The sequence below is a fragment of the Schistocerca gregaria genome, chromosome 1 (genome assembly GCF_023897955.1).
Source record: "Schistocerca gregaria isolate iqSchGreg1 chromosome 1, iqSchGreg1.2, whole genome shotgun sequence".
Taxonomy (NCBI): domain Eukaryota; kingdom Metazoa; phylum Arthropoda; class Insecta; order Orthoptera; family Acrididae; genus Schistocerca; species Schistocerca gregaria.
The window spans coordinates 983,138,221-983,154,405 of record NC_064920.1 but is presented as its reverse complement, the minus strand read 5'-3'; the positions used below and the strand labels follow the sequence as shown (position 1 = coordinate 983,154,405).

Below are 16,185 nucleotides of genomic sequence, written 5' to 3'. Positions count from 1 at the left end.
TTCACTGCCGCGTGGGACGTTTAATGATGCAACTACAACAAACACTCGCTCGCCTGTGTGTTACCACATTACGCAGTGAATTTAGTTTCGTTTAACTGCCTCAACTCTACGACCATGATGCGTACGATAAAACCTTGAAGACTTTCAGGAAATTACTACCAGCGGCGAGGCATGACGATGAGACTTCACCTTGATTGCGATGCTTGGCTCCACCATTGTTCTTAAGTTCATCACAGTTCCAATGAGACTTCGTATCACACAATCAAAATCACTGCCTCGCGAATGCTTTTACTGGCGTATTAAATTGCTGATTAGCTTGTCACGATTCAACTGCTGTTCCAGGCACTCACAGCAGGGCCTGGAAAGGCATTTGTACTGTAAAGATAAAGGATCCAGAGCGACTCTCCAGAGCGAAAGCGTCAGTGCCGAAAACCAGCGCTCCCCTCCACTTTATTCGTAACTTGGCGCCAATGAGTAATCACTCCGTTACACATTTTGTAAACTTACGAACGAAAATAACATGTAAGACTGGAGATGGTTTTCTTTGGGGGGGGTGGGCGTAGCTCAGATGGTAGAGCGCTCGCTTAGCGTGCGAGAGGTACTGGGATCGATACCCAGCGCCTCCAGAATTAAAAAAATCCATTCTCGCTTCGCGCGTCGGGCGACTAGGTTGTGCTCTTAGTTCCGCCTCTACCGTAGCGCAGCGTGTTTTCCTCCTGTCAGTTTAGTGCCGTTTTGGTCTCCGTGCGCGTCGCATCGCTGGTTGTCGGCTGGTGTTTGGTGTTCGTGCGGCCCTTCCTGTCGCGGCGTCGTCTCTCGCCGTGATGTCCACCATGGTTCCCACGAAAGTTCCGCGTACAGGTACAGTCAGTTTTACCTTTGACAAATCCACGCGTCACGTCCAGCCCGGTTCTTTAGAGATACATGACTGGTTAGTCGATACAGTTAAGGTCACTACTGATCAGGTGCATACCGCATATTTCGACAGCGAATTATATGTGTTTTTTGTTAAGTTTCTTGACCCGCTCCAGGTTGATAGGCTACATTCTCGTCATGGTTCTCAGGTACCCTTTACGCACCGTGATGGTTCCACTAGTATGGTTCTCTTGGCAAATGCAGAAGTGATATATACGAATGTTCGGGTATTTAACCTTCCGCCCGAGGTTGACGACTGTTTTCTGAAGTCCGTTTTGCTTCCTTATGGGGACGTACGCCATATTCGAAAGGAACGCTGGTCTGCTCAGCACCGCTTACAGGTATATAGTGGTATTCGGTCGGTGGAAATGGTGGTCAAAAAACCTATTGCTTCTCACCTACAGGTATGTGGTTATAGGGTCCATATCACGTACAGTGGCCAGGAAGGAACATGTTATTATTGTAATGAAACTGGTCATTTCCGTACTAATTGTCCGCGGCGTGTGGTGGTATTAAAACCTACATACGAACAGCGTAAAAAATTGACTTTAGCTGATCTTCTCCCGCAAGGATCTCGGACTGAATCGCTCACTGTTACTGAGGGACGCAGTGATCCGTTGCCCGACAACGGCCGTGATTTTCCCCCGTTGTCCTTGCGTAGGGATGTTGCTGCCCTTAATTCCGATGTGCCCGCGCTGATTTCTCACAACAAGCGTCGGCGAACACAGGATGATGCGGCTGATGAATCTTCCTTATTGGCTCGCCCTTCCGATGGGCCTCCGGTAAAGGACTCTCTTTCTCAGTCGGAAATCGTGGATGAGGACGCCACAGGTGCTATCACGCCTTTGCAGAAGCTCCCTGACACCTTATCTCACGTTGTTCCTGCTGCCGCGGCAGCCTCTTCGGAGACGCCCGTGACGGAACCTGCTTCTGGTTGCCACGTGTCTTCTCCGGTTCTCTCTGACACTTCTCCTATTGACTCTGTTTCGCATCCCCCTTCTGGAATTTCTGTCGCCCCCTCTGGGTCACAGCCTCCTCCCATCTAACAACTGATTGATTCTCCAGAGCCAGTGGATCCCGTTGTTATTCACCAACTGTCCCACCGTGAACCCATGTCTGCGGACGAGCGGGATGTAGAGGCCTCTCTCCCGCAATCTGACACGGAATGTCTACATGATGCTCCCACGCAGCCGAACGCTGCAGCGTCGGCACCGCGGAGCCGCAGTCGAATCCGTAAACAGCCACAGAGAGCCGCGTCACGGCCGAAGAAAAAGCAGTGGGAAGATGAGGGTTCTGTTTCGTAGTTTTTCTCTCTGTGGTTCAGCGCTTGTTTCTGGTATGATTACTTGTATGTTGCTCCGTCAGCTGACGGCTCTCTACCGATCTTTGTTCTTCTTTCTGGGCTGAAGTTCCATGCAAGCATATACATTTCTTACTCTGAATATTAACAGAATATGTTCTGAGCTTCCACAGTGTAAAAAATTTAGAAACTAAAAAATTTTGTGTAGAGCAACATATCTAAGCATGTGCCACTGAACTAAAACTAAATGATGGCACTTTCATAATTGTAACACTGTATAGGTCCGCCTCAGGGAATTTCCAGCTATTTCTAGAAAACTTGGATGCTTTGTTAGGCTATCTGTCAGACAGGGGGAAGAAAATTATCATTTTTGGGGATTTCAATGTTGATTCCCTGAAAGAGTGTAATAGAAAGAATGACCTTGTAGTATTACTCAGTTCTTTCAATTTGAGCTCCGTCATTGATTTTCCTTCTCAGATAACAAAGAACAACAGGACATTGATAGATAACTTTTTTATAGACCAAGTTAAATTTAAGGACATAAATGCTTATCCTGTTGAGAATGGTCTTTCAGATCATGGTGCACAGTTAGTCACAGTACATGACATAGCTCCATGCAGTATATCAAATCAGAATTTCAAAGCAGTGCGTTCAATTAACAATATAAATATTGCAAACTTCAGGGAAAGCCTAAAGCAGATAGACTGGGATGAAGTGTATAAGGAACCTGATCCAAACTTGAAATATTACTTATTTCACGATACATTTTTAAGGGCTTTTGAAAATTGTTTTCCCAAGAAAATGGTTAAACATAATTCCAAGAAAACATATAAAAAACCTTGGCTGACTAATAAGAATATCTTGCAACCATAAAAGAGAACTGTATCTAACAGCAAGAGGGAGTACTGACCCCAAAATTGTTCAATATTATAAAAACTATTGTGCGGTACTAAGAAAAGTTATTAAAAAGTCCAGAAGCATGTGTATCATGTCTCAGATCAGTAATTCTGAAAATAAAATTAAAGCAATCTGGAATATTATTGAAAGGGAAACAGGGCAACCAAGAGCACAGGAAGACTGTAGTGCCATAAAACTGAATGACAAATGTACTAACAAACAATCAGAAATTGAAAATATTTTCAATAATCATTTTTTTAATTTTTGTGGAGAAAATAGGATCTAGATCTTCACCAGAAGAGGCAAGGCTTCTAATAGAAGAGGCCGTACCTGTGCAGTTTGAAACAATTGTAATTCCACCAACCACTCCCTCTGAAATCAGTAAAATAATAAACTCACTGAAAAGTAAAAGCTCTTACGGAATTGATGGCATTTCCAACAAGATTTAAAGCTAGTTCCCCACAGATAAGTAGGATTCTCGGCCACGTATGTAACAGCTCTTTGGAGCAGGGTGTTTTCCCGATAGACTGAAATATCTTAATTTTATCCATTGTTTACCAGTGTTTCGTCCGCGACTGTTTTACTTTCGTAAAATAAAGAACAAACCGCCTTCAGTCACAGTCACTGAAATATGCCATTGTAAAACCATTGCATAAAAAGGGGGATACGTCGGAAGTCAACAACTATCGCCCAGTCTCTCTTCTGACAGCTCTATCAAAAATTTTTTTAGAAAGTAATGTATTCAAGAGTATCCTCCCATATTTGTAAAAATAAAATACTAAAAAACTGTCAGTTTGCTTCTCAGAAAGGCTTTTCAACAGAAAATGCTATATACGCTTACACTGATCAAATATTAAATGCTCTGAATAACCAGACATCATCCATTGGTATTTTTTGTGACCTCTCATAGGCCTTTAATTGTGTAAATCGTGGAATTCTTTTAGATAAACTAAATCATTATGGTTTGAGGGGGGCAGTGCACAAATGGTTTAATTCATACTTAACTGGAAGAATCCAGAAAGCTGAAATAAGTGATTCATGTAATATTAAAACAACAGCTGATTCCTCAAACTGGGGGGCTATCAAGTACAGGGTCCCACAGGGTTCGGTCTTAGGTCCTTTACTGTTCTTGATATACATTAATGACTTACCATTCCACATTGATGAAGATGCAAAGTTAGTTCTTTTTGCTGATGATACAAGTATGGTAATAACATCGAAAAACCAAGAACTAAGTGATGTAATTGTAAATGATGTTTTTCACAAAATTATTAAGTGGTTCTCAGCAAACGGACACTCTTTAAATTTTGATAAAACACAGTATATACAGTTCTGTACAGTAAATGGCACAACTCCAGTAATAAATATAGACTTTGAACAGCTGTAGCTGTAGCTAAGGAAGAATTTTCAAAATTTTTTGGTGTGGCCATTGATGAGAGGTTAAACTGGAAGCAACACATTGATGGTCTGCTGAAATGTCTGAGTTCAGCTACGTATACTATTAGGGTTATTGCAAATTTTGGTGACAAGAATATCAGTAAATTAGCTTACTATGCCTACTTTCATTCACTGCTTTCGTATGGCATCATATTCTGGGGTAATTCATCGTTGAGTAGAAAAGTATTCATTGCTCAAAAACGTGTAATCAGAAATATTGCTGGAGCCCACCCACAGTCATCTTGCAGACATCTATTTAAGGATCTAGGGATCCTCACAGTAACCTCAAAGTATATATATTCACTTATGAAGTTTGTTGTTAATAATCCTACCCAGTTCAAAAGTAATAGCAGTGTGCATAGCTATAACACCATGAGAAAAGATAATCTTCACTATGCAGGGTTATATCTGAGTTTGGCACAGAAAGGGGTAAATTATGCTGCCACTAAAGTCTTTGGTCACCTACCAAACAGCATCAAAAGCCTGACAGATAGTCAACCAACATTTAAAAATAAATTAAAAGAATTTCTAGATGACAACTCCTTCTACTCACTGGCTGAATTTTTAGATATAAATTAAGGGAGGAGAAGGAAAAAAAAAACTAGCTTAAACATTAGTGACATGCAATTTTTTGTGTAATGTAATATCTTGTACAGACATCTTTTATTAACCTGGCACGTTCCACATAATTATGAAGTGTCATATTCATGATCTATTGAATAAGTATTAATCTAATCTGTGAGTTAGAACCACATGCCATGTTGTCATATTAGCGGATACATTTAAGCAGATTATACAAATGTTTGTCAGAAATAGAACATTTATTATCAAAAACCACCTTGTGCAAATGGCTCTGTTCCTTCATGTACAGCTTTTAAATAACTGTTAAGGCCTAGAATTCACAATATACAATAAGAAGCAGATTAGCATATCTTTTTAGGTTAGCTTGTCATGTAATATTCATTGACGATCGGCATTATTGTGCAACTTACTCCTTCTCATTTCGCAATATGAGGAAATTCTGAGTAAGGATTTGCAACTCTGTGAAAAATCCCTATTGATCTAGATATAGCTTTATAATGAATACATCTAACATTTCAGCACATACTTTGCAGAATGTACAGTTCTACAAATTTTTTATCAGTGGTGTGCCGCTTGTATGTAAAAACTGCAAGCCTGGGAATATACGAGTTCTGTGTAGGCACTCAGCTCAAAATCTGTTACCCTGTCTTGTGCGTTTTTTCTGTAACGCGGAAATATTGAATGCTACAGTGAATAAAAGTTAAGTGTTAATAATTTTCGGCTCGCGTAGGTCTTTATTTTTAGTCCACTACAAAACCCAGTTTCATTCATTCACAGTGGGTGAAACCAAAAATTACGAGAGTCGTAAGTCATTACCTAATAATGTGTGTAATTTGAGACCCCTAAGAAATTATTTTTCCATAGAAGTTTACTGACAAACTGTCTAATTTACAATGACCTTCTGCCAATATTTTCCGGACTTTGTAAATGTGCCGAGTTTAGTTACTTATTCGGTATCCACTTACGATATGGTTCAAAACTTGAAATACACATTAAGGTTGTAGCATGTATTAGAATGAAATCGCCACGCGGTGTAAACGCGTAGTCTTGGGCGTCTTGTCACGGTTCGCGCAGCTCTCCCCGTCGGAGGTTCGAGTTCTCCCTCGGGCTTGGGTATGTGTGTTGTTCTACGGACCGATGACCTTAGAAGTTTGGTCCCATAGTCCTTACCACAAATCTCCAAATAAAATGAAATAAACTTTACTGTGTTATAAATAAATAAATAACAATTTTGAAAATTTAATTTAACATTGAAAATTTACAGTATTATCATGTTAGGCAATTTCATCCGTGTACAAGAACACCTTGAGGTATTTCCTATGTAGAGCTCCCATTGACACTAAAGAAAACACGAACGATGAAATCGTGCTGCACGAAAGTGATACAGACACGTAACACAGACATTATTAGCGAATAGTTCAAAGGCTACTCTGTGGTTTGGAAAATCCCTTTTGGACAACCTGTGCCGTCCTCCACTGCGTGTCACGTCGGTGTCCAGCTCTCTTTCAAACCCTGGGAGTGGGCCGGGCATGCTGTTCCACGAATAGCGACGACCTACCTTCATTCTCATTCTGGCTTTCATCTTGTGTCGTTCCAATACGAACCATGAAACGTATGCAGAAAACAGCTCTGGCTCTATCAGAGTAATTAATGACCTCACCTTTCACTAAGTCGCCAACTCTCGTTCCGTGTCCCACTACACAGTGCGTGAACAGAGCTTTCGTTAAAACGCTTTACATCCTACTGAGACTAACAAATTGCTACATTTACACAGCGCAAAAGCAACCGAAAATAGGAAAACATCTGAAGCTGCGAAATAAGACAATATTATTCGAGAACACAATATTTCTTTTTTGTATCCTCTTTACAATTACAGATTTGTTAAATTTGCAGATTAGATATTGCTAGCCTTCACTTCTACAAAGTGATGTTCATTCAGATACGCGTATTTTGTGTCAGATAATTGCACAACGTTTACGTATGATTTCTGTACACTAAAAAAGAAAATACGATAGTAACATAGAAGTACATTAGCGTATACAAAAATAGCACTCCGTCGTCAGGCTACGAGTGGCCTACCGGGACCACCCGACCGCCGTGTCATCCTCAGAGGGAAATGCGGATAGGAGGGGCGTGGGGTCAGCACACCGCTCTCCCGGTCGTTATGATGGTATCCTTTACCGAAGCCGCTAGTATTCGGTCGAGTAGCTCCTCAATTGGCATCACGAGGCTGAGTGCACACCGAAAATAGCAACAGAGCATGGCAGCCTGGATGGTCACTCAACCACGCCCGACAGCGCTTAACTTCGATAATTACAAGGGGACCGGTGTATCCACTGCGGCAAGGCCGTTTTCCATTCACGTATACATCCAGTTTTTAATTTGATATTGTAAGAAAATAGTGTGTAATGTTACGGTTCGTAGCAAATATTCTGCCGACCTCTTACAAAACGGAGTTCTGACGACAGTAGAAATTTCGGTTCTTCGTGCGTGACGGGAATTCAGCGTATTTTAGACAAATAAATAGCTTGACATACACTGACCGATACCTATGGTAACAAGTAGGCGAATAAGAGGACACCTGTTTTATGACCTGCAAGTACACTCAATGTCTGTCTTATGGATATATTTTTTATGTGGAGATGTTAAAAGACGAGCTTTATCAACGTGTCACGTCTGTTTGCCAATGTTATCGACTCAGCTTTAGGACTTTTCTAAGATTCCAAAATACGAATACAAAGAGTTCATGTGCAAGGCGATGAGAGTTTAAACTTTTCGTGTCGTATGGCATTAAAAGCAGTTTATAAGTGCTGAAAACTACAAACCTGTAGTGCTGCATCTTGAAACGCTTCGCTCTTCTAGAGACCTACGGTACATCGCTGCAAGAAGGGGGGCAAGTTCCTTCGCGTACTCTGTGTAAAATCGAACTGGTATCCCATCAGGTCCAGCGGCCTTTCCTCTTTTGAGCGATTTTAATTGTTTCTCTATCCCTGTGTCGTCTATTTCGATATCTACCATTTTGTCATCTGTGCGACAATCTAGAGATGTCCTTAGGTTAGTTAGTTCTAAGTCTAGGAGACCGATGACCTCAGATGTTAAGTCCCATAGTTCTCAAAGCCATTTGAGCTTTGAGTCAGGCCACGTAAGTGAAGTTATTAAAAAAATCGGTAGAACAAGCTTCTTATAAGCAACTTCTTTGCTGATGGGTTAGTTTCCTTAAGATCCTGGTATACATGCCGACACAGTAAGCCGAAGATGAAGAGATAATGAAAGTACATGAGGCTATTGAACAAGTAATTTAGTACCCAAAGGAAGATGAAAATCGAATACTCATGGGGGACTGGAATGTGGTTGTAGGGAAAGGAGTAAAAGAAAGGGTTACAGGATAATATGGGCTTGGCACTAGGAATGAGAGAGGAGAAAGACTACTTGAGTTCTGCATTAAATTCCAGCTGATAAGAAAGAGGAGGTATACTTGTAAAAGGCCGGGAGACACAGGAATATTTCAGTTAAGTTTGGAAGGTAGGAGACGAGATACTGGCAGTAGTAAGGCTGTGAGACCGGGCGTGAGTCGTGCTTCGGTAGTTCAGATGGTAGAGCACTTGCCCGCGAAAGGCAAAGGTCTCGAGTTCGAGTCTCGGTCGGGCACGCAGTTTTAATCTGCCAGGAAGTTTCACATTTCAGATAGCTTACATCATGGTCAGGCAGAGATTATGAAATCAGATACTAGATTGTAAGGTGTATCCAGGAGTAGATGTGGTCTGAGAACACAATTTAGTAGTGATGAAGAGTAGGCTGAAGTTTAAGAGCCTTGTCAGCCAGAATCAATGTGCAAAGAAGTAGGATACGGAAGTACTAAGGAATGATGAGTTACGCTTGAAGTTCTCTATGGATGTAGAGTAATAGCTCAGTAGGCAGTTACGCTGGAGAGGAATGGTCAACTCCAGTCCCAGAAATTGGAAAGCAGGTAACACTAAAAAAACATGGGTAATAGGAGAAATACTTCAGTTGATCAACGAAAGAAGGAAGTACATACATGTTCAGGAATATTCAGGAATACAAAAATAAAAGTCACTTAGTAATGAAATAAATCGGAAGTGCATGGAATCTAAAGGAAGAATGAAAATTGTGGAGAAATATATAAACAAATTACTGTCGGAAGGACTGAAACAATATAAATAAAGTCAAAACAATCTTTCATGAAATTAAAAGCAAGTGTGATAACATTAAGAGTGAGACCTCAATTCCACTGTTAAATGCAGTACATTGGAAGACTCTAAGATTGGGAAGACTTGTCTGATGAAGTGACAGAGGGAGAAACAGTTGTCGATGTAGAAGAGATCAGGTACCCAGTATTAGAATCAGAATTTCAAAGGGCTTTGGAAAACTTAAAATCAAATAAGGCAGAAGGGATGGATAACATTCCACCAGAATTTCTAAAATCATTGTGGGAAATGATAGAAAGACGACTATTCTGGTGACATACCATCTGACTTTCGGAAGAATATTATCCACTCAGTTCCGAAGATTGCACGAACCGAGAAGCGCGAGAATTATCGCACAATAAGCTTAACAGATCATGCATCCGAGTTACTGACAAGAATAACATCAGAAGACTGGTAACTAAAAATTGGGATGTGTGATATGACAATCAATTTGGGTTAGGGAAAGTAAAGGATCAGAGAAGCAGTTCTGACGTTGCTCTTGATAATGAACACAAGACTAAAGATAAATCGAGACGTCTTCATAGGATCTGTTTACCAGGAAAAAGAGTACGACAACGTCGAATGATGCTAGATACAGGAAATTCTAATAAAAATAGGGATAAGCTATAGAAAGGCGTGTAATGTACCATGTATACAAGCGCCAAGAGGAATCAATAAGAGTGAAAACCCAGCAACGAAGTGCTAGGATTAAGAAGGGTGTATGAGACGGACGCAGGACCCGTGGTCTAGGGGTAGCGTCTTTGATTCATAATCAAAACGTCTTAGGTCCTGGATTCGATCCCCGCCACTGCCTAAACTTTGATAAATAATCAGCATTGGCGGCCGAAGACATCCGGCATAAGAAGTCAGCCTCATTCTGCCAACGGCCTTGTCAAAGAGGGCGGAGGAGCGGATAGAGGTTCAGGGCACTCTCTTGTCCTAGGGGTGGGAAATTGCCCCGAAAGGCGGAAGAATCAGCAATGATCAACGACATGAGGATACAGAAGGCAATGGAAACCACTGCATTAAAGACACGTAACGTGTATCCACAGGACATGTGGCCTGTAGTTGTAGAAGTGTCATGATGATCTCTCCATTGGCAAAAGATTCCGGAATAGTCCCCCATTCGGATCTCCGGGAGGGGACTGCAAAAGGGGAGGTTACCATGAGAAAAAGATTGAATAATCAACGACAGGATAATGTTCTACGAGTCGGGGCGTGGAATGTCAGAAGCTTGAACGTGGTAGGGAAACTAGAAAATCTGAAAAGGGAAATGCAAAGACTCAATCTAGATATAGTAGGGGTCAGTGACGTGAAGTGGAAGAAAAACAAGGATTTCTGGTCAGACGAGTATCGGGTAAAATCAACAGCAGCAGAAAATGGTATAACAGATGTAGGATTCGTTATGAATAGGGAGGTAGGGCAGAGGGTGTGTTACTGTGAACAGTTCGGTGACCGGGTTATTCTAATCAGAATCGACAGCAGACCAACACCGACAACGATAGTTCAGGTATACATGCCGACGTCGCAAGGTCAAGATGAACAGATAGAGAAAGTGTATGAGGATATTGAAAGGGTAATGCAGTATGTTAAGCGGGACGAAAATCTAATAGTCATTGACGACTGGAATGCAGTTGTAGGGGAAAGAGTAGAAGAAAACGTTACAGAAGAATCTGGGCTTGGGACAAGGAATGAAAGAGGAGAAAGACTAATTGAGTTCTGTAACAAGTTTCAGCTAGTAATAGCGAATACCCTGTTCAAGAATCACAAGAGGAGGAGGTATACTTGGAAAAGGCCAGGAGATACGGGAAGATATCATTTAGATTACATCATGGCCAGACAGAGATTCCGAAATCAGATACTGGACTGTAAGGCGTACCCAGGAGCAGATATAGACTCAGATCACAATATAGTAGTGATGATGAGTAGGCTGAAGTTCAAGACATTAGTCAGGAAGGATCAATACGCAAAGAAGTGGGATACGGAAGTTCTAAGGAATGACGAGATACGTTTGAAGTCCTCTAACTCTATAGATACAGCAATAAGGAATAGCGCAGTAGGCAGTACAGTTGAAGAGGAATAGACATCTCCAAAAAGGGCCATCACAGAAGTTGGGAAGGAAACCATAGGTACAAAGAAGGTAGCTGCGAAGAAACCATGGGTAACAGAAGAAATACTTCAGTTGATTGATGAAAGGAGGAAGTACAACCATGTTCCGGGAAAATCAGAAATACAGAAATACAAGTCGGTGAGGAATGAAATAAATAGGAAGTGTAGGGAAGCTAAGACGAAATGGCTGCAGGAAAAATGTGAAGACATCGAAAAAGATATGATTGTCGGAAGGACAGACTCAGCATACAGGAAAGTCAAAACAACCTTTGGTGACATTAAAAGCAACGGTGGTAACATTAAGAGTGCAACGGGAATTTCACTGTTAAATGCAGAGGAGAGAGCAGATAGGTGGAAAGAATATATTGCAAGCCTCTATGAGGGTGAAGATTTGTCTGATGTGAAAGAAGAAGAAACAGGAGTCGATTTAGAAGACATAGATGATCCAGTATTAGAATCGGAATTTAAAAGAGCTTTGGAGGACTTACGGTCAAATAAGGCAGAAGGGATACATAACATACCATCAGAATTTCTAAAATCTTTAGGGGAAGTGGCAACAAAACGACTATTCACGTTGGTGTGTAGAATATATGAGTCTGGCGACATACCATCTGACTTTCGGAAAAGCATCATCCACACAATTCTGAAGACGGCAAGAGGTGACAAGTGCGAGAATTATCGCACAATCAGCTTAACAGCTCATACATCGAAGCTGCTTACAAGAATGGAAAAGAAAATTGAGAATGCGCTAGGTGAAGATCAGTTTGGCTCTAGGAAAAGAAAATACACGAGAGAGGCAATTCTGATGTTACGGCTAATAATGGTGGTGGTGGTGGTTAATGTTTAACGTCCCGTCGACAACGAGGTCATTAGAGACGGAGCCCAAGCTTGGGTTAGGGAAGGATTGGGAAGGAAATCGGCCGTGCTCTTTTCAAAGGAACAATCCAGGCATTTGCCTGAAACGATTTAGGGAAATCACGGAAAACCTAAATCAGGATCGCCGGAGACGGGATTGAACCGAACCTCCCGAATGCGAGTCCAGTGTGCCACCTCGCTCGCTGGCTAATAATGGAAGCAAGGCTAAAGAAAAATCAAGACACGTTCATAGGATTTGTCGACCTGGAAAAAGCGTTCGACAATATAAAATGGTGCAAGCTGTTCACGATTCTGAAAAAAGTAGGGGTAGGGAGAGACGGGTCATATACAATATGCACAACAACCAAGAGGGAATAATAAGAGTGGACGATCAAGAACGAAGTGCTCGTATTAAGAAAGGAGTAAGACAAGGCTGTAGCCTTTCGCCCCTACTCTTCAATCTGTACATCGAGCAAGCAATGATGGAAATAAAAGAAAGGTTCAGGAGTGGAATTAAAATACAAGGCGAAAGGATATCAATGATACGATTCGCTGATGACATTGCTATCCTGAGTGAAAGTGAAGAAGAATTAAATGATCTGCTGAACGGAATGAACAGTCTAATGAGAACACATTATAGTTTGAGAGTAAATCGGAGAAAGACGAAGGTAATGAGAAGTAGTAGAAATGAGAATAGCGAGAAACTTAACATCAGGATTGATGGTCACGAAGTCAATGAAGTTAAAGAATTCAGCTACCTAGGCAGTAAAATAACCAATGACGGACGGAGCAAGGAGGACATCAAAAGCAGACTCGCTATGGCAAAAAAGGCATTTCTGGCCAAGAGAAGTCTACTAATATCAAATACCGACCTTAATTTGAGGAAGAAATTTCTGAGGATGTACGTCTGGAGTATGGTAGTGAAACATGGACTGTGGGAAAACCGGAACAGAAGAGAGTCGAAGCATTTGAGATGTGGTGCTATAAATGAATGTTAAAAATTATGTGGACTGATAAGGTAAGGAATGAGGAGGTTCTACGCAGAATCGGAGAGGAAAGGAATATGTGGAAAACACTGATAAGGAGAAGGGACAGGATGATAGGACATCTGCTAAGACATGATGGAACGACTTCCATGGTACTAGAGGGAGCTGTAGAGGGATAAAACTGTAGAGGAAGACAGAGATTGGAATACGTCAAGCAAATAATTGAGGACGTAGGTTGCAAGTGCTACTCTGAGATGAAGGGGTTAGCACAGGAAAGGAATTCGTGGCGGGCCGCATCAAACCAGTCAGTATACTAATAACAAAAAAAAAGAGATGGATGTAGGACTTCGCCTCTTCCGTTCATCTATGCATCGAAGAATCAAAGGTTCAAGAGTGGAATTAAAATTCAAGATGAAAAGATATCAAAAATAAGATTCGCTAATGACATTGGTATCCTTAATGAAAGTGAAGAACAATTATAGGATGTGTTGAATGAAATTAACAGTCTAATGAGTACAGAATATGGTTTGAGAGTAAATCGAAGACAGACGTACGAAAAGAGAAGCAGCAGAAATTGAGAACATTTATAAACTTAACATCAGGATTGGTGATCACGAAGTAGATGAAGCTAAAGAATTCTGGTACCTAGGCAGCAAAATAACGCAAGACGGACGGAGCAAGAAGGACATAGAAAGCACCGTACCACTCGCAAAAAGATTATTGCTGGCCAAGAGAAGTCTATTAGTATCAAACATAGGTCTTAACTTGGGGAAGAGATTTTCGAGAATGTACATCTGGAGCAAGATTATAAAAAATGAGAACAGAAGAGAATCGAGACATTGGACATGTGGTGTTACAGAAGAATGTTGAAAATTACGTGGACTCAAAGGGTAGGGAATGAGGAGGTTCTCTGCAGAACCGCAACGAAAGGATTATGTGGAAAGCTCTAAAAAGAAGAAGAGACAGCATGGAATAACTTCCGTGGCACTTGAAAGCTAGCTGTAGAGGGTAAAAACTGTAGAGGAAGTGGTTTGTATAAGAGACGAATTCGTAGCTGGCTGCATCAAACCAGTCAGAAGACTGATGACTCAAAAAAAAATCTTCCTATTAGTCTTGCTTTTTGTTTCCTGCTGTTTGTTTTACGTGATCATTTCCATTCGATAGTTACTCCTAGATATTTTACTGCAGAAAATGTTTCCATCAGTTTTTCATCAATAGCGTGTAACAAAATTGTAAAGTATTGATTTTTCTATCCTATATATGCGCAGTGCGTTACATTTGTTCGCGTTCAGATTCAAGTCCCAGAGCCTGCACCATTCATCGATTTCCTGCTGGTCAGTCTGCAAATCGATACTGCCTTCTGGCGTTGCTACTTCCTTATAGGCAACCACGTCGTTTGCGAACAGTCTTAAAAGGCTTCTGAAGGTTTCTGCCGGATCATTTGAACACAATGCAAACAGTAGCTGGCGTATCACACTTGCTTGGGGTACTCCGGAAATTACCTTTACATCCGTCGATTTTGTGAGCGTGTTGAGTTCCATCTGCGAGGAAGTCACGAATCCAGTCGCAAATCTGATCGATACTCGATAAGCTCGTATTATTTTCATTAAACGGCAATGCGGGACAGTTCAAATGCCTTCCTGAAGTCAAGGAACACGGCATTAACTTGGGCGCCTTGGTCTACAGCGCAATATGTCACTGACAGCTACTGCAAAAATGAACTATTTGCTACCATCTTAGGTCGAAGCTACTGTAATCCCGCAACATAAAATTATTATAAGGTATGACTCTTAATTTATCACGATGAAAAATAAGATTACAAAAAAACTTTTATTTTGCTTAAGTCTTAAGGAAAGGAGATCGTAGCATATACCACAAAATTTATTGGAAATTGTAATGCGATACTCGTTATTTAGTTAAGAACTCAAATCACCACCCAATAAAGAGACGAAGAAAGGTGAAAAGTATCAGACAGTAAGAAGAATATCTTTGAACCGACGTAATGTAGAGAGTGTAACGTTCTCTGGCAGCACGCATCCAAAGTGAAACTTAAAAGAACATTTCGATGTATAATGCTAACTGTAACAAATAATTTATAGGTATTTCTGTTAACTGAATTTCAATAGGACACTTAATTTTGTGAGGAGAAAGATAATTATGAATTTTGCACTTATAAATGATTATTCAAAGAGTGTGAAATACTATCTGTGGCGGAGGATGTGAAAACCGCCACAGAAGAAACGACATGTAACCGAAAAAGACAAAGACTGTGCAAGAATTAGTTAAGATATTAATAGGCAATATATTGCAATAGAATCGCGTATCTTCTGCACGGAGTGAATGGGAGAGGAACCCGTGACGTTGCATTAGGCTCTTCCGTAGTCTTCATTTGTCATAAGTCGATGATCGGCGCCATTTGCAGCTGGGATTGTAAAAGGTGTGTAAATACTTTAATTGTTTCTGTTAAAATATATTTATCTAGTATAATCTGTTTGTAACAATAACTGCCAAGTTCGCAACGGACACTACCCATTTTATTTAAGAAATTTCAGCACTTTATTGGGTATCGCTGGTGGTACGGAGCTGCGTCGCGAGCGAGCAGTCTGTGACAGCGGCAGATTGAAATATACGACCGCAATGACGACCACATCTTATAATGGGTACAGGAAGAGGTGAAGGAAAATAATAAAGTGTTTCTTTTCACAGCATTCCTGACGCAGAATGAAAAGAGAGAGTAGATTTTGTCTTGTGACTTCTCAGGTGGATACAGGCTGCAGCTTTTGAAAATTTTCATTCAAAAAAGTGATCAATTCTGAACATATCGTAAAGTCTATTTAAAACTGGATAATTTTCATGAGAGCTTAGCAATATAAAAAAGAAAACATTTTCATATGGTAAA

At 40.9% G+C, this 16,185-nt stretch overlaps 1 non-coding gene across 1 annotated transcript; it reads left to right on the top strand.

Annotated features, from left to right (window-relative positions):
* The first annotated feature begins 552 nt into the window (after positions 1 to 552).
* Positions 553 to 626, top strand: Trnaa-agc (transfer RNA alanine (anticodon AGC)). Its single transcript has one exon. It is a non-coding gene; the product is annotated as a tRNA-Ala (tRNA).
* Positions 627 to 16,185: the final 15,559 nt, after the last annotated feature.